The 25,444-nt window shown below is 43.4% G+C and overlaps 1 pseudogene; it reads right to left on the reverse strand.

The window, feature by feature from the left end:
- Positions 1-7,438: 7,438 nt before the first annotated feature.
- On the reverse strand, positions 7,439-10,576 carry LOC137758642 (UDP-N-acetylglucosamine--peptide N-acetylglucosaminyltransferase 110 kDa subunit pseudogene; annotated as a pseudogene).
- Between the last annotated feature and the right edge of the window lie 14,868 nt (positions 10,577-25,444).

The raw sequence follows: 25,444 nt of genomic DNA on the forward strand, positions 1-25,444 counted from the left end.
TTATATGTATGGACTCATTTAATCCTCACAGCAACCTACAGGTAGATGCTATTATTTTCATTCTCATTTTACAGAGGAACAAATTGCGACACCGAAGGGATGAGTGATTTGAGCGAGATCATGCAACTAGCCCCTGTCATTCCAGGCACTGGGGTTACACAGTGACCTAGAAGGCAAAGTGTACGCTCTCTTACAGCTGTGAGCTCCTCATTACTGCTGGGCAGGTGTGGGAGTGCCAGCTTCTCACGAGGCCTTCACGGATGCCTTCCTGGATGGGAGGGGCAGAAGTGCCTCGTTACCGCCGGGTGGTGGCAAAAGCCCTGAAGCTCCCCTAGGCCTTCTCTGGCAGTACCCCATCTGGGATGGGGAGAGAGGCCTTGTTACTGCCAGTGGGGGTGGAAGTCCAGGCTCCCCGTGTGGTCTCCACTGGTACTGTGGAGAGGGGAGGGAGGAGAGTGTGTATCATTCATGCCTGTTGGGGATGAAAATCCCAGCTCCCTATGTATCCTTCTCTGCCGCCACCTTGGCAGGTGTGTTGGGGTGCCTTGGTACAGCCTAGCGGAAGGCTGAAGTCTAGTCTCCCCTCTAGGACTTGGCTGGCATGGGTGGGAGTGGGGCCACAGTTTTTGTTTGTTTTTTTTTTTTTCTGTGGTTTTTGGCTGGAGTAGAGCTGCTTAGATAATTCTAAAAGTTTTCTATTTCACTAGGCTGACCTATTCCTGGTTCTCTGGCTAAGCAGACCAGGCTTTGGTTGAAGGTTGTTTTTTTTTTTTTTTGTCTGTGCCTGTTGGCGTTTGCAGGTTGCTAGCTTCTTCAGCTCCAAGTCTGGGATATATGAGGTAAACAAACAAACAAGGTAGGAACTAACCATGTGTCATTCCTCAGGTCTCAAAGTCCCTAGCTGATCTGCCTTCCTCTCTCTACCTTTCAGCCTTCTTATGTTTCTTTTATATGTAATGTCCAAGGGTTTTAGTTTCACTTAGCTGGAGGAATATGGGAAAGTACATCAACTTCATCTTCCCAGAAGAAGTTGTCTCTTATGTTAAGAAAAAAAAAAACTGACAGGATGTGTTCATTCTCAGAGCAGGAGGAGAGTCAGAATGGCAGAGAACCACTGATAGTGAGGGGTGGAGGGCAGAGAAAGGGGGTGGGATCCTGTGCACAAGTGGAAAGGATGGCCCTAGATGTGAACATGGAGAGTTCATCTGAAGTCACAAGAGGAAAAGATGAGCATCTATTAAACATGCATGGAGTTTGGTGGTGAGTGGATGAGGATGTCTCCATGGACTAAGGGAAGCCATCAACTGAGAAAGGGGGCTGGGGTCAGGGAAGGCTGGGGATTTGCAGAGAGAAGCTGCTTTGAAAGGTGGTGGAGAGAACTGACTAGAGAAATACAGAAGGATTTCTCTACAGCCTGAAGCCACATACATTTAGAAGGAAACCAGTTAGCCTAGTTGCTTCTTTTCCTCCAGAACTAGGTACAGAGTAGGCAGATAAATGCGGGTTTACTCAGTCAATAATTGTGCCAGATCAGATGAGAGAAGAACGAAGAAAAAAAAAAAAAGAAAAAAAAGACATGGAGGGTGTGTATAAAGGAGTGATTATGATGATGAAACACAAAGTCAGTACCATAGCATGGCACAACTACAGAAGGCACTATTTTTATTGTATTTTGCAACACAGAGACCCAGCGTAGACTCTAATGTGGATGAGGAAGAACCTGAGTAAATGGCCAGTGAATATTTGGGGGTGATTGAATTGGGAGTCCTAATAGGGCTGGAGAATTGTTAAGGTGGGACTGGTAAATTAGAGGCACGCAAAGATAGGAGATGATGGCCATAGAGAGAAGATATTTGAAATTGAGATTTAGGAGGTGAAATAGATATTGGAAATGAAAGATCTAGGATATGAGAAGGTGTAGCTGAAGTGAGGTGGGGGGTGCTTAGCAAACTACATGCCCTTCACAAACTTCCCATTGAGAATAACTAAAAACAATGAATAAAATATAGAAATATATATATTTTTAAATGCATCAGTGACCTGCTAATAAAGTAAGGCCAAAAGGAATTCTAAGCAAGGCCCAAGTGAGATGACCCAGGCACTGCTAATGGCCTTTGTACTGAGGACTTTTGACAAATCAGGGGATCTTGAGATCCAGTGTTCACAGCCTTGTGAAATATGGATGATAGTTGACAAAGCCTAGGTCCAGCCCAAAGAGGGCAGCATAAAAGACAATCCTACATAAAGCTCGAAAGGGTATACTAGAAATAAAATTGCCCCCATTGCAGACAACAAGGACATTTGCTTATGTTAAAATTTGGCGCTGGTAAAGGAGAAGAAAAATCTTTCCTGAAAGTTTCTAAGTACAAGCTAGCCCTCACGTGTGAGTTTTGTTGCCAGAGTTGCGCTACCTGGGTGGTCTGGAAAACCTTCAAGCTGAGAATTTAGTTTAAAGTGGCCCTCCTTCAGTAGTACCCATGAGCATCTGGCAGAAACACATGCAAATCCTTTTTAAATGAACTCCCTTCTATCTAGGCTTCAAATAATTCCCATAGAAATGTGAATTCACAATTAAAAAAGAAAAGCATCATGAGCGAGACCCAACAAAATAACAAGCAACTCACATCACCCACAAAAAGTCAATCAGGTGTTGGAAATATCAGATAGTATAAAATTTATATACAATTTATAATGATTAGAGGGCAGAAACTAGGGAGTCATCTGCAGGAGATAAGATTTTTACATACACATAAGAATACATATTAAAGATAGGGACGTTGCTGGTGTAGTCTTTTTATAGGTTTTATAAACCACTTGAGCCTATATCCGTCATTTTAGTGTCTGACATGTTTGGAACTATCAGTGCTTTGTTGGTTTATGGCTTAAATTCCTTTTCTTGTCCGTTTCCTTCTTCCCTTCCCCCCACTTTAAAAATTTTCCTATACAGAAAAATAGAATTAAGATTTTTTTTTAGTAAAATTGATACTTATAAGGTCAATATTTTAAAAATGCATTTCTATATACCAGCAACAAAAAATTAGAACGTGTAATAAAAAGACAGATGCCATTTACAGTAGTATCAAAAATATGAATTACCTAGGAAGAGATTTAACAAAATATGAGTAAGACCTGTATACAGAAAATCATAAAATGACTGAGAGAAATCAAAGGAAATTTAAATAAATGGAAAGTGATACTATGTTTATGGGTAGGAAGATTCAATATTATAAAGTTGTCATTGCTTTTCCAATTGATCCGTAGATTTCTTTTATTACATTTAAAATCCCAACAAAGTATTTATTTTGACTGGTGGGCATTGAGGAATGGATAGTGGAACTTGGCACGTTGATTCTCAAGTGTATCAGAACGGACACTGAAAATCAGTTGAGAAAGTATGAGCTTTAAATAACTGATGCTGAGACAACTGGTTATTCGTATAGAAAAAAGGGGATCTGAACCCCTACCTCACACCACATGCCAAAAATCAATTCTAGGTGTCTAAAAGACTCAAAATTAGGTAGAGTTTTTAAACTTTTTGAAAGTAATAAAAGAAAATGCCCCTTTCAATTAACGGATGAGAAGAATCTCTGAAGCGAGACAGAAAAGCATAGAGAGTAAAGTAAATTACTATTAAAGTGAACTACATTAAAATGAAGAACTTCTGTTCATCAAGATATACCATAACAGAAGTGAAAAGGTGAGTCACACACTGGGAGAGGGTATTTGCTATACCCATATGACAAAGGGTTAGTATCCAGACCAAAAACTATAAGCCATTCAGAAAACTACAACCTAATTTATTCTAAAGGGGAAAAAGATTTGACTGGGCATATCACTGAAGAGAGAACACAAATGGTAAAATAACATATGAAAATATGTTCAACTTCATTTGTAATCAGGGAAGTGCAAATTAAAACCACAGTGGCATATTATTTCAATCTCATCAGCTTGACAGAAATTTTTCAATGTGGAATACCAAGAATTAGAGATGTGGAACCACTGAATTCTTATACAGTGTTTGTGGGAGAGTCAATTTATTTCAACCATTTTGGAAGATAATTTGCATTATCTATTAGGTTGAAGGTATGCATGCCTTTTGACTCAGCAATTCTACTCTCTGATGTTTGGCCTAGAGAAACTCTTGTACACATGTAGTGGGCGGTAGGTACAAGATGTTCATAGTAGCATATCTGTAAGAGCAAAAACTAGAAACAACCAAGATATTCACCAACAGTAGAATGGAGTAAAATTCTGATATATTCATATAATTGAATACTATACAGAAATAAACATGAATAAACTGTAGTTATTTGCAACAACGTGGATGCATCTCAGGAACATGTTATTAAGTGGAAAAAGTATGTCCCAGAAAGACCCATATGGTAAATTCCAATCATATGAAGTTCAAAAGCATGCATAAATCATATATACATACATATATATGTATATATACACACACACACACACACACACACACACACACACATATATATATATATAGAATGATTAGGAAGGATGGGATTGGAGAGGGATACATAGGGGCTTAAATGTTCTATGTCTTAAATGGGACAGTAGGTGCACAAGTGATCATGTCATTGTTACTTTTTTTATCCTTAAACATTTATTTTATAAATATTCTTTTGTATATATCCGATACTTAATAAAATGTCAAGGCTCTTTGGAATTGAGGAGGTAAAAAGAGCTTTATCACAGAATGATTTCATGCTGGAAAGTTAGAAACAACAACAAAGGTCCCCAGTAAAGGTCTGGTTAAATAAATTAAGGTACATCTGTATAACAGAATAGCATCCAGCAAGGAAGTGCATACACTGACATGAGATGTTCCTTGTATAGCAGATGAAAGAAGTTACAGAACAGTATGATACCTCATTTACATAAGAAATATAAAAATACACATACATAAGAATAGAAAAAGCGTTGAGTGAGTACACCAAAAAGTTAACTGTACTGGAATCTGGGTGTTGACTATTAGAATTATACTTAGGGTTTTTTTTCTTGATTTCTTCTCATTTTTTTCTACCAGAAACATATATTACTATTATACCAAAAAAAGTCAGAGAAAGAGTAGCAAAGAATATCTAAGAAACATCAGAAAGAAGAATGTAAATATAAAATGTTTGGAAACGACCTTCACAAAATATATTAACATATTATTTGAAGAAAATGGTTACACTTTTATTAGAGTTAAAAATGAGATTTGAAGATAAATGGATTTATCTATCTATCTATCAAGTTTCTGGCTAAAAGGCAATATAATAAAGATTTAACTTCTTCCCAATTTAATTTACAGGATTAAAATAATCCCAAACAAAATCACAAAGAAGTTTTTTGTTTTTTGTTTTTCAGGGCAAATCATTCATTTATTGTTTAAAGATTGCAAGACAACATCTGAATTTCTGTAGCACAATGTAAATGTTTTACTTTTTTGATAAAGCAGAGTATAATAGAAAAAACAATTAGTTTCCAGTAATATCTATATCTCTATTCAGAATTAAGCCTTCCACAGACATGTTACCTGGAAACAAAAGCCTGTTACAATAAGCAAAGCTTCAACCAGAGCGGCTACTTTTCGGGCAGGGAAAGGTTCATCCCTCTAGGGGGATGCTGTGCTATGTAAAATGGCTGCAAGGTCACAGCCTTGAGGGCGCTGGAAGTCTATTCTCCTATTCCACATGAAGTAGTTTGGTGAACTTCAAACGTCCGTTCATCTGCAACCAAGCTGGCAACCTTTAACTGATTCTTTCAAGCAGGTAAAAAATAAATTAAAAGAAATCCCTACACTGATGTTCCTTGATTTACACTGTTAAGTCGTTCATTAACATGTAATTCTGGCTAAGAATTACATTTGAGACTCCTTGCTCAGATTTTGGTTAACAGTACAAATCTTTCCGAAATTCAAGTGCTTCTTAATCAATCATTTGTCAGCTAGGATACATTCAGGCATCAGCTGCAACTACAGAATAGATGCACTGCCTCAGCACTTTGGAAAGACAGAATCTAGAACACTACTAGCAGACAAAATATCTGTTACTAGACAGCATATGTGCAGTACAGCAAGACAAAAACATATATTCATATGTTGGCTTGTTTAAGCCTCAAGCCCTCAGTCCTTTGTTGAAATACAATAATTTCATTCCTATGGTTTTCAATACCAAAAACTCAACCCCCAGGAGGGCTAAAGTCTAATTTATACTCCAAACCAAGTAGCAGTGCAGTTCGCTACTACTGAGGCTGAATCCATAGACTTCAAGACCACGTCCAGAAGACAAGTTATTATGTGTAACACCCTAGAAGGTCTGAAGCATAATAATCATATACATAGCTGGTCCTCCAGAGCTTTTTACCTATAACATGTTTTTTGATGAAAGTTATTTAATGCACTGGAGATAACTGGGACTTACTGATCAAATATTTGAATACTTGTACTTACCTGGGATTTCATTGCTGCTGAAAGAAAAAGGAAGAACAGGACTCACTTTAAAAAAAAGAACAAACTTTAGAAGTGAAAGTAAAAATCTGATCACACACTATCACTTTTGGAAGCAGCACAGAGGGGCAGTCAACGGTAAAACACTGGTGCAATAGGTCAAAACTCTAGGCCAAAAATCCATTATTATTATCATCAGTGACAGTACCACAACTGTGCCCTTCATAATTAATAATCACTCCTAAGAATCTTCATTTGGCACCAGATGATGTGTTTAAGAGAAACACTCTGGGAGGTTTTGAATCAGACTTGGTTTTTTGTTAGCCAAGTTACAGGAAAATGTTTAAAGTGGGGGGAAGGGAAGAAGGAAACGGACCAGAAAAAGAATTTAAGCCATAAACCAACAAAGCACTGATAGTTCCAAACATGTCAGACACTAAAATGACTGATATAGGCTCAAGTGGTTTATAAAACCTATAAAAAGACTACACCAGCAAAGTCCCCATTTGTCTGTAGAGTTCAGAAACTAAAACAAGGAATATTTTAGCTTAAAACCTTATCTCAAAAGAATCATATACACGTCACATGAATAAAACCTGAAACCAAACATTTTTAATAGCTCCAATACCCCAAATATAAAGAAAAACTTAATTCAGAAGACTGGGCAATCTCTATCTCCCCTCCACACTAACCACCCATCCCATGGAAGACCAAGGGAGATCAGACCTTCCAGACTTGGGCAACACCTGGCTGCCGCAAAATTCTACGGAGACTCCTTGTGGAACAGCAGTCTCCCATCTCTTGTGTCTCTCCCTGTCATGATCATGCAGGAAGCAAGTCTGGCTGTGCTATCTGTTATCACTGTCTGTCACCCATCTGCAACATGATATTGCTACAAAGGTAAGTACAAAGTAACGTATCTAGTTCCCTTTCCCCCAGAAGGTTGAGGCTCAGGTACAGGGGTAATTCTCCTGCGCACACAGTCATTATTTAGGCCGACTCAGTGACGTCAACAGGCTTCATCATGTGATCAGGTTTGTTGCCAGCTGCATAATGCTCCCACATCTGTAGATAGAGGCGCTCTAGTTCCAGTGTGTATTGTTTGGTGTTGAACAGAGGGCTAGATATTCTCTGCTTCCAGACTTTGCCACGAATTCTCTTCAGGTATTCTAGATCAGTTCCCAGTTTCACAGCTATGTCTTCATACTCTTGTCTATTTTTAGCAATAAGCTCAAGACAGCCTAAACAGGTGAGCTGGGAAGCTGCAACTCGGGAAGCAAGAGTCTCTCCTGGCATAGTCACCATGGGTGTCCCCGACCAAAGGACATCCATCCCTGTGGTGTGTCCATTACAGAGTGGAGTGTCCAAGCAGACATCAGCCAGCTGGCCTCTCCGAACATGTTCCTCTTTAGGAGCAACAGGTGAAAAAATGATACGGTTCTGGGGAAGGCCCATATTTTGCGCGTACTGTTGAATATTAGGTTCTCCTGCTGGGAAACGCAACAGCCACAGTACGCTATTGGGAACACGCTTCAGAATATTTGCCCACATCTGCAAAGTAGATGGGTCAATTTTATATAGCTGATTAAAGTTACAGTACACAATGGCATCTTCCGGTAACCCGTACTGAGAACGTGTGGTTACAATAATGGTACGGGGAACCTCCTCTCCAGTGGCAGCCTTATTGTTGATCTGGGTAGTTGCCAGTCCATTGCTAATACTGAATCCATTAATTGTTATCTGAATTTGTCCTCTGTTAATCATTTCAATAACTGCTTCTGCAGTCGTATTCATAGGAATGACAGGCATATTAAGATCTATATTGCTGCTGTCTGCTTTGTCTCCTCCATCAGGACATTTCATCTTGACAATTTTCACGTCTGGTAGACTATCAAGAAATGCTTTGAGGTCGATGCCATTTAGCACAATTCGATTGTCATAAATGTGCCCATTGGACTTAAAATCGATGACTGCTTTTTTCTTCAGGTGAGGGAACATATTAGCATGATCACCAATAAAGAAAGTATGGGGCATATAAGCCAGTTTCTCAGAATACTGCTCAGCAACTTCAGCAGGTGAAGTTTCCCGATCAGTGATGATATAATCCATGAAAAGCGCGCCACTAGTCCCAGGGTACCCCAGCCACATTGCCTGAATAGGAGCTGGCCTGAGAGCAAAGAGTTCATTTCGAGCACCCCTGGTATAACCATTCATATTTACGAGGATGTGTATACCATCTTGATGGATGCGATCAGCTGCTTTTCCATCGCATGGAATCTGAGAAAGATCAACGAAATGATCGGCTTCTGCCATCACCTTCGCTCGGAAGTTTGTGCCATCATCTGGGCTCAGGGCATAACAGAATACCTCAAATTTATCACGATTGTGCATGCCTGGAATAGACTGCATAAGATGAGAAGTAGGATGGTTCCCAAAGTCAGAACTCACGTATCCTACACGCAGTCGACCATCACTGAGCTTCAAGTCCTTTGGATGTTCATACGGTGGTTTGTGAAGGACATTGATGTTATCCAGGCAGAGGTGCCCATGCCTCTCGGCAATAGCCTTCCTGACGCCGTGAGGAAGAGGATATAACATGCTGTGATGAGGCTGCACAGAAGGCAACCTGTTCTTCTCTAACTGGTCAGCCACAACGCTGACCAACCTCTTCATGCGCTCATCATAGTCTGTCCAGTCACAGACAATCTGCAGGCAATGAGCCAGATTACAATAAGCGTCAGGAAAGTCAGGTTGAAGCTTCAGAGCAGTGCGATAAGAAGCAATTGCTTCTGGAATATTCCCTGAATCCTTGTGAATGGAAGCCAGATTGCTGTGGGCATCCGCCAATGCAGGGTTAATCTGAATGGCACGTGTATAACACTGCAAGGCTCCCTGAACATCCTGCATCCCCGTTAGAGTGTTTCCCATATTACAGTAGGCCTCAGCAAAGGTAGGACTGATTCGAATAGCCTCCTTATAATGCATCAGAGCTTCCTGCACTCTTCCCTGCTGCTGCAATACACTTGCTAAATTTGAATGGACAGCAGCAAACTCTGGGAAGACTTCTAATGCTTTACAATACAAGCGAACTGCCTCTTCAATGTTTCCCTGTTCTCGCTTGATATTGGCTAGGTTATTCAGAGAGTCTGCATGGGTGGGACACAGCCACAGAGCTGTATTATAACAATCTTCTGCTTCGGCAACACTGCCCTTCTCTTTGAGAGCGTTGGCTAGGTTGCAGTAAGCGTCCGGGAAGTGTGGTTGCAATTCAATAGCTCGCCTGTAGGTGTCTATTGCCAGATCTATCAGGCCTTGCTCATAGTATACACAAGCCAGGCTGCCATGTACCACTGCATGATTTGGACTCAAGCTTAGGGCACGAAGGTAAGCTGCCACAGCTCGTTCAAAAATCCGTGCCTCTTTGAAGACATTTCCTAAATTGATATAAGCATCCAGAAAATTGGGGTCATGGGTGACAGCCTTTTCAAAGTGATGAATTGCAAGCCAAATCTCCCCTTGTGCATTGAAAACACAGCCAAGGTTACTCCAAGCTACTGCAAAGTTCGGTTGCGTCTCAATTGCTTTCAAATAACATGCCTTGGCTTCTTCCAAGCGACCCAGGGCTTTGAGCAGGTTCCCCAGGTCACTGCAAACACAGTACAGATCAGGATTGTACTGAAGAGCGGAGGCGTAAGCTTGTACTGCCCCTTCCATGTCGCCTGCTGCTACCAAAGCGGCTGCCAGGTTAATATAACCATCGATGAAATCTGGTTTGAGACGCAACGCATGCCGGTAATGCTCGATTGCTTCCTGCAACTGCCCGCTTTCCTTGTACACATTCCCCAAATTCGAATAGGCTTCTGCCAGAAGAGGGTTCTTTTTAATTGCCAGAGTACTAAAGTGGGCAGATCCGTCCAGCCTTCGACACCGGAAGTGTATAGATGAAAGTAATAAAAGTACACCAGTATTGTCTGGCTCTTGTCTCCAGAGCTGCATGCAGTGTCTCTCAGCTGCCTCAAAATCTCCCGCCTGATAGGCTCGATGTGTCAACTCTGCTAACCCTTGGAAGGAAAGCATACGTTTCGTTGGGTCTGTGCTGTCGGCCACGTTGCCCACGGAAGACGCCATCTGGAGCTTCTGGAGGGAGTGCGAAAAGAGGGTAATTGAGTCCCGCTGCTGCCACTACTGGCAAGAATGTTTCTAGAGGTAGCAAATACAAGGGCAGTAGCCGTACCACTGCTTTGGCAGGCTTAAGCGGCGGCAGCAGTTACATACACTGAACCTTAGGAACTCTGGTTGGCCATCTATCTCTCACGGTCTTGAAAAAATCACAATGAAGTTTAAGTTTTTTTTAATTGATAAGATGGTTCTAAAGTTTATCTGGAGATGCAAGAGGGAAGAGATGTGGGGACATATGTATATGTATAACTGATTCACTTTGTTATAAAGCAGAAACTAACACACCATAGTAAAGCAATTATACTCTAATAAAGATGTTAAAAAAATATAGAGTTTATCTGGAAGAATAAATGGGGCTATTGATAATAGAATTCTGAAAATTAAAATTAAGAGGTTAGACTTGTTCTAATGGATCAATTTTAAAATGAATGCTAAAGCGACAACCATTGAACCACTATGATACAGTCAAATAGAAAGCTCTTAAACATCTAGTAGAAAGTGCTCAAACATCTCTTTATATTTTTAGAAACAGTGAATGTTGGAGGAAATAATGGTAATAGAGAAAGTAGAACATAAATAATGTTGGAATAATGGTTAAGGAAGGGTAGTTAATTTTTACCTTAAAATACGTTCTAAAACAAATTTGACTGTATTTACCTAAGATAAATTATAGATAAGTTAATGTAAAAAAATTTAAATCATTATTCAGAGGGAGCACAGAAAATATGTAACAGATTCACGAGGGTATAAGTCACTAAATCCAATGACTTTGCAGGACCAACTGATAATCTTGACTACCAACGCTCTTTTTCTTCCCTTTGCCTCCTTTGACTTCTATGACACACACTGCCCTGATTTTTCACCTCACTTTGGTTGCTACTTCTCCAATTCCTTTGCAAGATTATCCTCCTCTGAAAGCCATTACATGTTTGAGTTCCTCAGGGCCCATTCCTTCTCTACACTGTCTCCCAAGATATTCACATTTATAGCCACGGCTCCAATGACCACCTCTACTCAGGTGACTCAAATTTAACTCTCCCCCAGGCATTTCTTACCTATCAGTATAAGTCAGAATCCCTGAAAGAGAAAGGTGGCACACTCAAATGTACCGTAATTAAGGAGACTGTAGTCAAGAGATCATTTGCAAAGGGTTTGGGGAAAACAACAGAGGACAGTAGTCCAGCATCTCAGGGAGCTTTTACTGCCTAGGCTTAAAGGAGGAGGTTAGGGACTTCCGTGGTGGCTCAGTGGTTAAGAATCCACCTGCCAGTGCAGGGGTTCAAGCCCTGGTCCGGAAAGATCCCACATGCCACGGAGCAACTGAGCCTGTGCGCCACAACTACTCAGCCTGCACTCTAGAGCCCACGAGCCACAACTACTGAGCCCGCGGGCCGCAACTACTGAAGACCGGGCACCTAGAGCCCGTGCTCTGCAACAAGAGAAGCCACCGAAATGAGAAGCCCACTCACTGCAACGAAGAGTAGCCCCCACTTGCCGCGACTAGAGAAAGCCCGGGCGCAGCAAAGATCCAATGCAGCCAAAAATTAATTAATTAGTTTTTTGAAAAAGGAGGAGGTGGAAATGATTACTGGATTCGAGAGAGAATAAAAGAGGAAGACGTGGGAGGAAGAAGAGCAGGAGGCGCAGGAGGCAGAGGAGGAGGGTTTGAAGGAGGCAGGGTGGAAAGAGGAGGAGGTGGGGAAGAGGAAGAGATGATGCAGGATGTATATCGTATCGAGTAAATACTCAGCCTTCACGCTTCTTCCCTCATGTACCTCCTATGGGCTGAACGCAACTAGAAGGCAGCGCACACGGGAGCAGGCGCTGGGGATACATGGAATCTTGACATGCCACACACGTTAATGTCTCCGGGCAGGGATCAGCGTAGAGATGGGTGGAGAGTGGCTCTAGATGGGGAGGGAGAAGATATCTACCTAACAGACACCTCCTGCTTGGCTTCTTCTCTAGGACATCCCAGGGATATTTAAAACTCAGCAGGCCCAAGATTAAACTCATGAACTGCCCACTCCACAACCTCTCAAGAACAAGACTAATGAAAAACAAACTGGTCCTCTTTCAGTGTTTTCTGTGTCATCAAATGGTATCAAGGTCAGGCGTGTCTCCCCATAACTGTGCAGGAAGGGATTGGAGTGGGGCAACAGTAGGTGCAAATAGATCATTGAGGATGCTATTCCCCTAGTCCAGACAGAAATGATGATAGAATGGGCTGAGGAAGTGTTGGTAATGACGAACAGAAGTGGATGGATTGAAGTGGATAGACTGAAGAGATATTTCGAAAGCAAAATTGTTAGGACTTGTTATGAGATTGGATGTTTGGAGGTAAAAGTAATGTGGTTGTCAAAGATGACACCTTCAGTGATTTCCCATAGATCTTAGGAAGGAGACACAACTCCTTACCATGGACTTACTGGCCCTGCGTGGTCAGCATCCCCCACTTCCCACCCTTCAACCTTCCGCCTTCACTTACACCAGGCCCCTCTGAGGATGTGGACCATGTCCTACATTCTTTCAGTCCTTCCTGTTGCCTATGCTTGCCCATGAGCAGGACCTTTGCACCGGCTCTTTCCACTGCCTGTAATGCTCTTAGCCCACTACCTAAGTCCTCTTTATCATTCTTAGCTCAGTCACCACTTCCCCAGGAAAGCTTCCCCTGACTTCCCTAACTAGACCTAACCCTTCTATGAAAGCGCTCCTAGACTGGGTCCTTCCCTCTGTAGCCTCTATCCTTTAGTAGCTTACACACACTTGTGTGGCTTTTCAGTAAACGTCTAACATATTCTCAATCCCCCACCAGGATAGGAACTCCACGAGGACAGGGGCTGTGTCTTTCTTGTCTCAAAATAAATAGTCTTATTGCCTCTCGTAGTGCTTGGCACCTTGTAGTACACACACACACATACACACACGCACACACACACTCTCTTTAATGAATGAATGAATAAAAGTAAAAGCAATGGAATATATCATGTAGAAACACACTGATGGATTTAATAGACTTAAATTATAACCTTCTCTATATTAAACAAGAGTAAGGAGTAAATGATAAGTGATAAACTTAGAGATATATTCATAATATAAAGACAAGAAGACTATATCTCAGTAGAGTTCTTGCCACATCAACAATACAAATAATACCCAGCAGGAATTGACAAAAACAAAACAAACAAAAAAACCCCCCTAGAGCAGAAAGTGTTATGACAACTTTTCACTATAAAAATTGAAACTCCAAATAAAACTGGCCTAAACAAGAAGGAAACCCACTGTATCACGTAACCAGAAGGATAGGATGGCTTCCCTCAGGATCATGAGACGGTACCCAGCGATCACCGGGGACAGCATGCTTTCTTGTGCACATTCATCAGAGGAGAAATGCAGTCTCTTTGCTAGCAATACAATACAAATCCTGGGCTTCCCTAGTGGTGCAGTGGTTAAGAATCTGCCCGCCATTGCAGGGGACACGGGTTCAAGCCCTGCTCTGGGAAGATCCCACATGCTGCGGAGCAACTAGGCCTGTGCACCACAACTACTGAGCCTGTGTTCTAGCGCCCGCGAGCCACAACTCCTGAAGCCCATGCGCCTAGAGCCCTGTGCTCCGCAACAAGAGAAGCCACCCCAATGAGAAGCCCGTGCACCACAACGAAGAGTGGCCCCCGCTCACCACAGCTAGAGAAAGCCCGTGTGCAGCAACGAAGACCCAACGCAGCCAAAAATAAAATAAATAAAAATAAATAAATTTATCAAAAGAAAAAAAATACAAGTTCTTCTCTTTAGCTTCACTGAGTCACTTTAGGACCAAGCTGGATCAATTCTGCTGTCAGAGGATGCCATGTTCTCATTTTGAACCACTCACTAGCAAGAGAGATTGGATCACCATGTTTGGTTTGTGTTAATCAAGACCCGTTCCTGGCACTAGGCTCAATTCCAGAAACCACACTGTTGTTGAGGAATCAAATACAAGGTCCACTAATATTGGCCACAATCATGGGGGGAAATGGTCAGCCTTAGGAGTGAGGCAGATGCAAGAAAACAAACATGGCAGTGAGGTATCATTGTTCAACTTGCAATTTTAAAGTTTGTTTGCATTTTAAAAAATTATTCATGGAAAATGGATTATAAATTGATTTAATCTTTCTGGCGGGCAATTTGGCAAAATACGAAAAAACCTTGGAAACATTTATGACAAATTTTGGAAAGTATACATGTGTGTAGAAATAAGGAGGAAACACAAAAATGTTCTTGTGGCTGTTACTGGCTGGCAATTTTACGGGTGACTTTTTCTTTTAAATGTTTCCCAAATATTCTTTAGCCTAATTTTGTTTATTTAAACACAAAGGACACGAAGGAACCTCTTATTTCAGAACGTGGACCACTTTCAGTCAGGAATATCCTCTGGAAGCTTAAGCAGTGGGCAAAGGAGTTGCAGGGTTTCATTGCTCCCTTAAGGTAATGAAGAGAAAATAGCAAACGATGTGAATCAAAGATTCTGAGTTATGGAATTCTCTGCTTCTAAAGTTCTAGTTTGGCCCAATTGGTCTGTAATCCAGGGGGAAAAAAGAAAGAAGGCATAAAACACTGCAGAAAGATATGTAGTTACAACAGAGCATTTAGCATAAAGCTTGTTCTTCTAAAATTCAACCTCTAACTCAACTCCATAGGCTCTTGGCTATAGGCCTTAGTGAGGAAACAGTTGAAGCTACACGACCAGACTTAGCTTGATCTACTGTCACTTTTGTTGAGGAGAATAGGTTGGACAGTTTTAAAAACTTGAGCATAGGAAAATATCTGAGCTCACGTTTAAGTTAAGAGTCTGAACGTCTGGGATAAAGGAACGTGTGTTAGCGAACTGGGGTTTCCAACAGATCTTTAACCGTGAGGATCAGTGACGCTGTTCTTTCTCCAGGTTTAATTTGATAATTTCCCCCATTCTTCTCAGACGCCTCTTTTGGTTCTCTTTCTGCCTTTATAGTCAGTCACCCTTCTGAGTAACCTTGGGCAAGTCATTTAACCTCTGCTGTAGCCTTTCTGAAAGAGCCTTCCATCGTGGATTTCCCTCTGTCTAAACATCTCTAAAGCTTCCTTGGAGTGACAGATCAGGAAAATCTATGAATTTAGGATAGCCCTTAGGCTAATGAGGGAGTACTGCATTTTTACACAGTCCTCCTTTTAAGGGCTTAAAACCAGATCTTTCACCTAGCTAAGAAGGGAATGTGCCAGCATCAGATTCTACCCCATCAGTCTCCCAGCAGTTACAGCAAGCCAACAGCTCAGCCTGTGCCTAAATTGGCCATGAACAGACAAGTGAGGACAGTAGAGAGGCAGGAAATGGGGTTAGGTTGATTTTTATCTATTAGCAGCAGCTTAAACTGGTACGCTGGGCAGCTCTGTCTCCCATTGGCTACAGCTGCTGAGAGCAGCAGGGTGAGGGCTGACCTCTATCTGTCGGGTGTAAGTCAAACCCTGAATACGTTTGTAGCAAACTTCAGTGCTCCAGAACGCCAAGTTTAACTTACGCCCAACCACATACAATATTTTTATCAGGAACCGTGATATTCTCCACCTGCGAGGAACTTACATCTGTGGCTTTCCCCCCTCCTAGATTTTTTTTGCTTTCTTTCTCACTGCCTCTCCCTCCTGTCACCCTGTGACCAATTTTGTCCCCCTGCATCTGTGCTATCTTCTGGCTGGGAGGGGCTGTGATGGTCACAGCTGTGCTCCTTCCAGCAATCATGGTCACACCGGCCCTTCTCTGCCTGCCCCAGTTTCCATCTGACCACGTTGTGCCCACCCCTGGCACTTGCAGTTGTTACCCAGGTTGGCACCGCCTCATGATCACGTGTGCCCTTCTGGGCCAGCGCGAGTTTCAGAATGTGTCTGTTGCTAATACAACTGCAGCTGTAGACAGACAGAAATATGTTCAAAACGTGAGTTCTAAACTTCCTACACAGTAACTGTTTCTTAATAGTTTTTGAAGACCAGATAGTCTTTTTTTTTTTTTTTTAAGATAGTGTTTAAGTATTTGGACGTTTATTTTCCTAGATGAGAGAATAAACTACTTGAACTTTCACGTAGGCAGCTAACCATCCAAATGTGGCAAAGCTCCTTTCCTTTGTCTTGGGTCTCAATCAGTACATGGATGTTGTTTTGTCTCAATCAGTATGTGTATGTATTTATTTACACTGACATCACAATGTGAAACTTAACCTACTCAGTTCTGCCGTCACACTAAAGCATCGGCACACTTAGGCCTCTGTTTACAATGCAGAAACTGCTGTCCATGACCTATTATCATCTCTTCACTGGGGCCCTGTAGTAGCAGAAAAGAAGCCCAGATGATGCAAAATTATTCTAGCAACTCAGATCCCCATGCACACAAGCCACATTGCAGTAATTTGAGATGGAAAAGACCTATTAAGGCATCCCACTGATTCTCTGAGGGCATGTGGTGGTTTTTTCCCTCTCCAATACGCTGATCTACGTTTCAGTGCCTTTCCCAATTGCAAATGGCACAAGTGACGGGGCCTCCATCCCTCCTGGGGGACAGGGCAGCACAGTCTATAATAGATCTCTCCATTAGGGCATGAGTCTTGCTCAGCTGCCTGAATTATCTTTGTTTTGACTCTCATTTCCGTCACTCCTCCTGCCGTCCCCTTGGACCACACAAAATAATTTCTCCCCGTCCCCGCTATTTACACCCTTCAAGTCCTTGCGGCTGATGAGCCAGTCCCTGCTAGCTAGAGCCAGTGGTCATGCTGGGAGACCTGTCTCTTTCCTCTTCCCTCTGAAGGCAGTCCCTTCAGGCTGATAAATCATATTTGTTGCTCTTCGATGAACGCTCATCAGTTTCTCACTCATTTGCCTCATTTCTTTGTCACTCAGGCTGCTCAGGAAAATCCCCTGTGTTTGTCTCCGTTGTTGCAAAAGAAGATGATGGTGGTAGAACCTCTGCTTACAGCAAACAGAGCACATCTCCTCAGCCACCAGGCACCCTCCTGCCCCCAGGACACTGGCGTCACCTAGTCCGTTGTCTTTAACTCTCTTCCTTGGGGTGTGGAGCTACTGTGTTAACAGGCCCTGAGGTGTGTTTGTAGAGACAGGAAGAGTTGATCTGTATTTCACCTGACCAGCTTTCCTTGTTGTATATTTAGTTAATGCCCATTAGCTGCTTAAATCGTAGTTTGCTGCCCATCTCAATTCCCCGTTGGAAAAGCTTCCTTGAACTCCCTCAAGAGAATGCTAACCTCCTTTCCATTAATACTCCCACGTTTCCTGATATTAAAGTGGACGACATCAGTCACCATAGCAGACATCTTTGCCAAACGGGGAATTCTGTTGCTGTGGGAGGGGCAGGATGGCCCCTTTACCTTGAATGAGCTGAATGTCACCGCAAACCAGGAAATTTGGGGAGTGGCTTTTGCAGCGCCAGCATCAACGGTGTTCAACCTGTCCCTTCTCTAACTCCCCAGGTAATGGCTCCCCTGAGTGCTAAAGCACCCCATTTCATAAGGTCTTTCCTAATGTGCTCATATTTATGCAATAACAATCACCAACATAGTGCTTTACAAACTCTTTTCATCTAATTACATCATCCTACTTAACAGTCACAGCCATCCTGTGAGAAAGGAACTCTCTTCTTTATTTTACCAGGGAGGAAACTGAGGCTTAGGGATGTTCCACTGCCCAATGGCACAAATATTCAGTTAATTATCCTTTCCATTCCCTTTTGGTTCTCCTCCTGAAATCATTGGAAACAATGCTCCACGAACACTATGTGAAGAGGCGCTCACTGTATACAGGTTCCTAAAGTCACTGGGATGCTGGCCATTGCATAATATTCTTCTGTACTCTTAGTTGGCAAAAATAGAGTGAATAGACATCATCCACAGTTCCGTATGAGTCCTATGGTTTATCAGTAGGATAACTCAGTTGTTATTCGATGACAGAAAGAGTATATTGAAATTTATAAGACATAGCCTGCTCTCTCTTTCTAAACAGTAATGTAATGTTATTAGGCATGAGCTAAAAGTGAGCTTATCTCCTCCAATACCAGATCAGACCCTGAGGGTATCTGTTTTTCCTGCAAAGCTGATAAAATTATATACACCTAAGATAAAAGAAGAAAGAACTATATATGTCAATACATGTTAATAACATGATTTGAAGAAACAAAGGACCTGAATAATCCTGACTTTTTTGAGTAATTTAAAAAGCAGAAATATAATTTGCTACCAAATACATGGTCACGGAAGCACAACGTCCTAATACTGTGCTAACAGCTAAGCAAAAGATGATGTTTATTGCATCACTTATTTTCAAGGAGTGCTTAGCAATATTTTTAATTTGGCACAGATGTGATTACAGTAGGAGAAAGACCTGTACTGAACGGTTTTTATGCTTTAAGGGATTGAGGCAACATCCAAATAAAAGCCTCATCAGAGCCAGCATTTTGAACAAAATCCAGATCAAGAAATGTATGCTGTTAAGTGAACTGCTCCTTGCTGTGTCCTGGCCAGAGAAAGCAAATTGCGCGTGTACACATAAACTATCAACGCACAGAAACACGCAGAAGTCTCCGTCTCTATCAAGACGGAAGGCAGAATTCTTTTTTCTCCATCTCTATTAAGACAGAAGGCAGAACTATTCCTTCTGCATCAGCTTGTGAGCCCTCACTGTCTCATGTGTAACTAACTTGAAACTGTACTTAGTGGCTGGACTGGATGGTGCCTGTAACTTTCTGGCAAGAAATTATTAAGCAAACGCAACCTTGAAGATGCACCCTTGAAGATTCCAGCTGTATTTCATCGTACCCAGGGTTTAACTGTAAAAAAGAAAACTCTTATTGCTTATTTTTAATTACTGCAAATTCAAACACATGTTTACCATGGTGAAGTTTAAAAATACAATGAGAAAAAAGAAACCAGTAGTTTTTATTTATTTAGAACACCTAGTGCAAAGGTGCACGTAGCCTGTCACAAGCAGTAAGGAGATTTACTGTAAGCATCTGCCAGGGACAAAAATTCAGGCAAGGCTCTTTTTGTTGCTGCTATAAAGAATCCACCTACAAGAGAGTTTAATCAGCTGAAGATGAACATCAGTGCAGATCTGTTTAGTGTTGTCTCTCAGCCGTGACCTCATTTCTGATACTGACAGCCTGGACTGCCTCTTAGATTTGGTTGGGGCTTGGATGCATCCCCTGGCAAACCTGGATGAAACTAGAAGAGGGAGGTTTTGGTAGCTCTGTAGGCCCGTTAGCTATCTCATTCTCTCTTCACATGGGGCTACATATTCATCAGAGGTAGCCAATGATTCCAAGTTTTAATGGAACCTAAAGTATAGTCCATTACCATATATGAACCAAGAAGTAAGTGTAATAGTTCTACTTCAGATTAGCTAACGGTGGAATCTTGTTCCACAAACAGCCAAGACACGGGTTACTGAGAACAAAGGTATTTCCCATGCCACCAAATTGCGCTTTCAGTGTTGTCTTCTTCTAGGTAGGTCAACATAGTAAAGAGGTCATTACCAACATTAACATATATAGAATTTCCAGGGATTTTGTTACACTTACATTCAACAAATAGAGCTAATCTGCACGGGACCTAACCATCCCATAGCTAGCACAGTCGGGTAACAATGCTCTTCTCGCCCAGCAATCCACACTTCCTTCTAAGGGGGGGGGGTCCCCAATTTACTGAGGGGTATGTTTTCCTAAAGCTTCTTTTCATACCCTTGGAGCCCACTCCCAAACTCACTAAGAATAAAATACTGTTAAGAACTCAACAAATGGACATTGGAAAGCCGATACTGGCTTTAGTTGATTTTAGCCCACCTTTGATTTGTTCGGAGACTGAATTCCTTACACATAAAGAACAGTATTTATTTCATGAGAACAAAGGTTTAAGAGGCAACCAAGATATATTTAGTAAAGAGAAGGTGATTGAACCTCCAAATAGGTCATGGTGACTTATCAGCAACTGAAAATAGTATTTTAAGATCATACTAGTTCTCTGTGTGCGTCATTTAGATTTGTTTTGGTTGTCTGATTTAAGTTGGCGTTGGCAGTTTGGAACAAACACAGAAAGACTTTAACATATGGCTAGGTAGGTTGTTTTAGATCCAAATCATTAGGACTGTGGCTTGGTATAAATTTAGAATGACTGTAATCTAAAGTGTTGGGGTCGTTACATACTTATATTTAGGAGTGGCCAGAGATAACATTTCTATTATGAAACCATGCTGTAATCGAATCGACAACTTGGAAATTTACCAGCATTTTTAAACACTTCACATATTTTAATCCATCAATTTTTGTTCTTGATACTCTGAAAAAGTCATCAGAAAGAAGCCATTTATCATTCATTTTCCCCATGAAGGAAGGCAATTTCCTAATGAATGAGGAAATCTTTCATTTTAGGTGGAAAAAATAATACAATAGGTCAATTATACTAAATTTAAAAGATAAAGTTTTTACTACATTTACATTTAATATATGTTATTCTGGAAAGCAAATACATGTGAACACAATGGGGATAATAGTAGTATCTACCTTGTGGATTATAGGAGGATTGAAGGAATTAACACATAAAACATTCTTACAACAGTGGCTGACACATGAAATGCTCAGTAAATGTTAGCTGTTATTCTACTATGTGATAAAGTGAGGAACTGTCACTAGTATTCATGGGTGCAATTCTTGCATTTTACAGAAAAAGTGGTTTCATCCATTTTTTACAGAACCTAGTATGCTTTCTGTTCTGAGGGCACAATGAAGCTGAGAGGGATGGCTCCTCTAAGTGAAACTGACCCCTGCATTTAGTGCCGGAAATCAGAGGAAGCTTGTCAGTGTGGGCAGACACCAAGAGTAGACCAATCTGATCTCCCACTTCTTTTTTCTCTCATGGAAACGAATGGAGGGTATCTGATGTGGACCCTTCAATCAATTGTTCCTGCTTAATGTTTCAAACCTTGGTTTACTGTGGGGTAAACTTCGGTTCCTGACAGTCATCCAAAATCTTAGTTTCTCTTCAGTTCCACTGCAGAATAAAAACTAAATTTACCCCAGTGGATTGTTACATCAAGTCTGGTATTATTTCTCCCAAGAGGCCATCTGCTTCTGGGAAAAGACAACAGGGCGTGCCCTCCATTACACCTCCATTTAACTGACGGTGCAATGATGGACAATTCCTTGTTGACCCCTGCAATTCAGAGTTATTGTCTTGGAACATAAGATTTGATGATCTCTTTTCACTCCATAGGATAACTGTAAAAGTATCCGCCCAGTGTTCAATCCAACCCCCAGACATTGCTTCTGATGGCCTTAAATTCTTTTGATTAGTCTACACACCACAGAAACTCAGATTACTAAAATTAGTGGGGAAGGGATGGATTCTTCTCAAACATCCTACCACCAGAATAGGTGTACTTGCAAAGTCAAGTTTGCCTGACGTATCCTCTGTCTCAAGTGGTACAAACGGCCCTGCAGGGTGGAGCCCCCACAACCTGCTTCCCTGGGCGTGCGCGTCTGTGGGTGTCGGGGTACGCGCAGGACACACACGGACCCACTCTTCCAGGGCAGCCCAATCACGGCCCCCCTCTCACCTCAAAGCCTGTCAACTCTCACGCCCCTCCTTGAACGCACAGCCCCTTTCTCCTCCTTCGCTCCTTCGTATCCCGCCTCCAAAGTAGGACGCCCACGTTCGTTGGCAGGTGCTCCTCTCACTCCTACCCGGAAACCAATCAGTCGCGTGCTGGTGGAGAATGACGGAGACAATGGGAATTCTTGTTGCGTCAGCTGCCCGCCCCGAGCGCCGGGAGGCGGTGCAGGGGGCGGGGTACGGGTTGGGGGGTTAGGTTCCTTATGGAGTGAGGAGCGGGCAGAGGAGCCGGCGGCGCGGCTCCGCGTTCAGCCAGGCACCTCGAGGCCCTTTCCCCCTACCAGGTCCCCAGAAGCAGGGATCCCGGCCCTCCCTGCAGCTGCCGGGCTCTCGTGCGCGTGCAGCCCCGCGCGTCTGCGTGATGCCGGCGGCTGCCCCTTTCCCCTGTCAGCGCGAGGCCCGGGGCGGCGGCGGCGGCTCCGGGCTCCTCGCGGCCCCGGCCGTAACCGCCACACCCAGCCCGGTCGGGTGGTTGGGGCCGTTGGACGTTTGTTTTCGCAGCCTTCCCCTCCCCCCCTCGCTGAGGCGGCGGGGGTGCGCGTTGCGAAGGGGGAGCCGAGAGACTCCTCCCCCTCCACGATCCCCCCGCCCCTCCACCTTACACACTCGCACGCACTAGCGCGCCGGCTCCCACACGCTCGCGCGCATCCCGCTCCGCGCCTCGGTGTTGGCCGGCATCGTCCAGGGCCCGCGGAGCCACCATGTGCACTGCCTCCTCCTCATCCCCCGCCGCAGAGGATGCGGCGCAGCGCCGCGGGTTCCCCGCCCGCCACCCCCGCCGCCGGGAGCGGGAACGGTGCGGGCGGCGGCGGAGGCGTGAGCTGCGCCCCGGTTGCGGGAGCCGGCCGGCTGCTGCAGCCCATCCGCGCCACGGTGCCCTACCAGCTCCTGCGGGGCAGCCGACACAGTCCCACGCGCCCGCCCGCCGCCGCCGCCTCGCTGGGCAGCCTCCCGGGGCCCGGCGCGGCTCGCGGCCCCGGCCAGCCCGGCCCGACGCCGCCGCCGACCGCGGCCCCGACCGAGCAGGCGCCGCGGGCCAAGGGCCGCCCGAGACGGTCCCCAGACAGCCACCGGAGGAGCCACTCACCTGAGCGCCGGAGCCCCGGCTCGCCCGTGGGCAGAGGTAGCGAGCCCAACCCTTGCGTCCTCCCGGGCTGCCGTCTCCCCGACGGCGCCCTCCGTGGAAACTTCAGCCTCTCCGGGCTTCTCTTTGCTAGTGCATTCTGGAAGGTGTGAAAGTGGCTTTGGGAACCTCAGCCCCCTGCGGTGGCTGCGGGGCTTGGATGAGCGAACTGCGGAGCAACTTTTATTTGACCCTCCTGGCGCCCCTCAGCTTTTATCTTCCATCACTCGCCTGGATCGAAAGGTTTTTCAGTTTAAGAGCTGATTAGCTCACTCATGTGTTTGCTGTTTGTAGTGGGGGAAGGAGGAGCTGGGCGAAACACTTAAAAACAATACGCACACAAACTCTCCGGCAGCAGGTAAGGTGGTGGTTGTAATCTGTACAGCCTCTTTGTGCTTTCCTACAAAGTTCCTATAACGTGTCTGTGCCTACCGGGATAATTTTTGTTTTCTTTTTTGGGGGTGGGGAGGTGGAGGCAGCAGTTATGATGTAAGGATATCCTGTTGGGTGTGTAGAGGGGACAGTTTTGGATGTGCAATTGAAGTGTATAGTGTTTGGTTGGGCTTTTTTTTTGGAGGGGGGGGCTCCCTCTTTTCTCTACTTTATATAGTCATATGCCTCAGGGCGGTACTGCACTGGAAACAGTTTATGCCCAACTCAAGACTTTCATGGTAAATTTCTAAGGACCTATTTGTGGAGTGTGCTCCCTTTTTCCCTTCTATTTTTAAGTACACTTAACAGTTCAGTTGAGCTGTTAAAGGATCTCAAGTTTCGTTTTTCTTAGCTGTCAAAGGTAATGGTGAGCTGGTGGATGCTGTCGGCTTCCCTTGATGTTTTGCGTTTTGGTGTGGTTTGGTTTATGTTTAGGGACACGGTGAATGATCTAGTTTAGTCCTGGGGGAGAGAAGGAAGTTTAGCCAAAACAGGGATGTAAAGCTCCTAAGGGAGGGAGGAGTAGCTCATGTTATTAGATAGCACGCTAGGGCTACAGATGCTGCTGCCGCGTTGTGGAGAGAACGGATCATACCGAGGGGGAAACTCTCTGCTTGGAAGGGAATCACTGTGGAGCCTGTGCAATGTTTATGTGGTATGTGTAATTTTATTACTGGAGTTTTCTTGATGAAGGTCTTAGACTTGGAGAACGTGACTGTGTTAAGATAGATTGCAGTTTTGGTGTTTTGCTTTAATATTTCTGACCTGTAATTAGCATGTTGCTAAGGCCCTTGTTTTCAGACCACTTGATGGTGAGGCAGGGTAGGATGTAGTGCAGTGGTATGTGTCCAGGAGCACCGAGAAATGCATCCTGTAATCATAATGCACCGGAAGGAATTTGCTCCCCCACTCCTCCCCCAGTTCAAGCCCGCTGCAGAAACTGACATCCTCCAGCAAATCCTGAATGAATGAATGAAAACAACGTGATCGCCCTAATAATGACCACAACTGAACACACATACACATTGGCTGTATTTTATAGAAAAGGCCACCATTTTCTAACAGATTAATGCCATGTGCAACTCCTTTGCACGTTTTCTAGAACTGTATGAAATGAGAGGTAACAGAATGAAAAGAAGGCAGCAGTTACATAAATTTTTGAGTGATTTAGTTTCAACAGTACATAGATTGAGTTTTGGGATTTTCTTTTAGGGACTAATGTAAGAGCCATAATATAGGCACTGCAGAAAGACTGTGTTCAGAGGGTTTGCGGGCATAGTGAGTAGTTTCAGCAACTGCTGCAGCAATATATTGGTCATCTAGTACCTCCTCCCCTTTTGTTGATAAACACATCTGACAACAGATTGTAGTACAACTTGTTTTTCTGCATCCTTCAGAAGTCTTAATTGCTTAAGAATTACAAGGTCCATCATCAAGTAGTTTTAATGAAATTTGTGACCAGGCTTAAACTGTCCTCTTTGTTGTAGTATGTCACATCTGAGTTGAATGCAATTTTAACGCGATCATGATGAAAACACTTCTCTGAATCTGGTTGTTCAGGAGACAGATTTGCATCAGAGAACTTCTATT

This window comes from Eschrichtius robustus, chromosome 2, assembly GCF_028021215.1.
Source record: "Eschrichtius robustus isolate mEscRob2 chromosome 2, mEscRob2.pri, whole genome shotgun sequence".
Lineage (NCBI taxonomy): Eukaryota > Metazoa > Chordata > Mammalia > Artiodactyla > Eschrichtiidae > Eschrichtius > Eschrichtius robustus.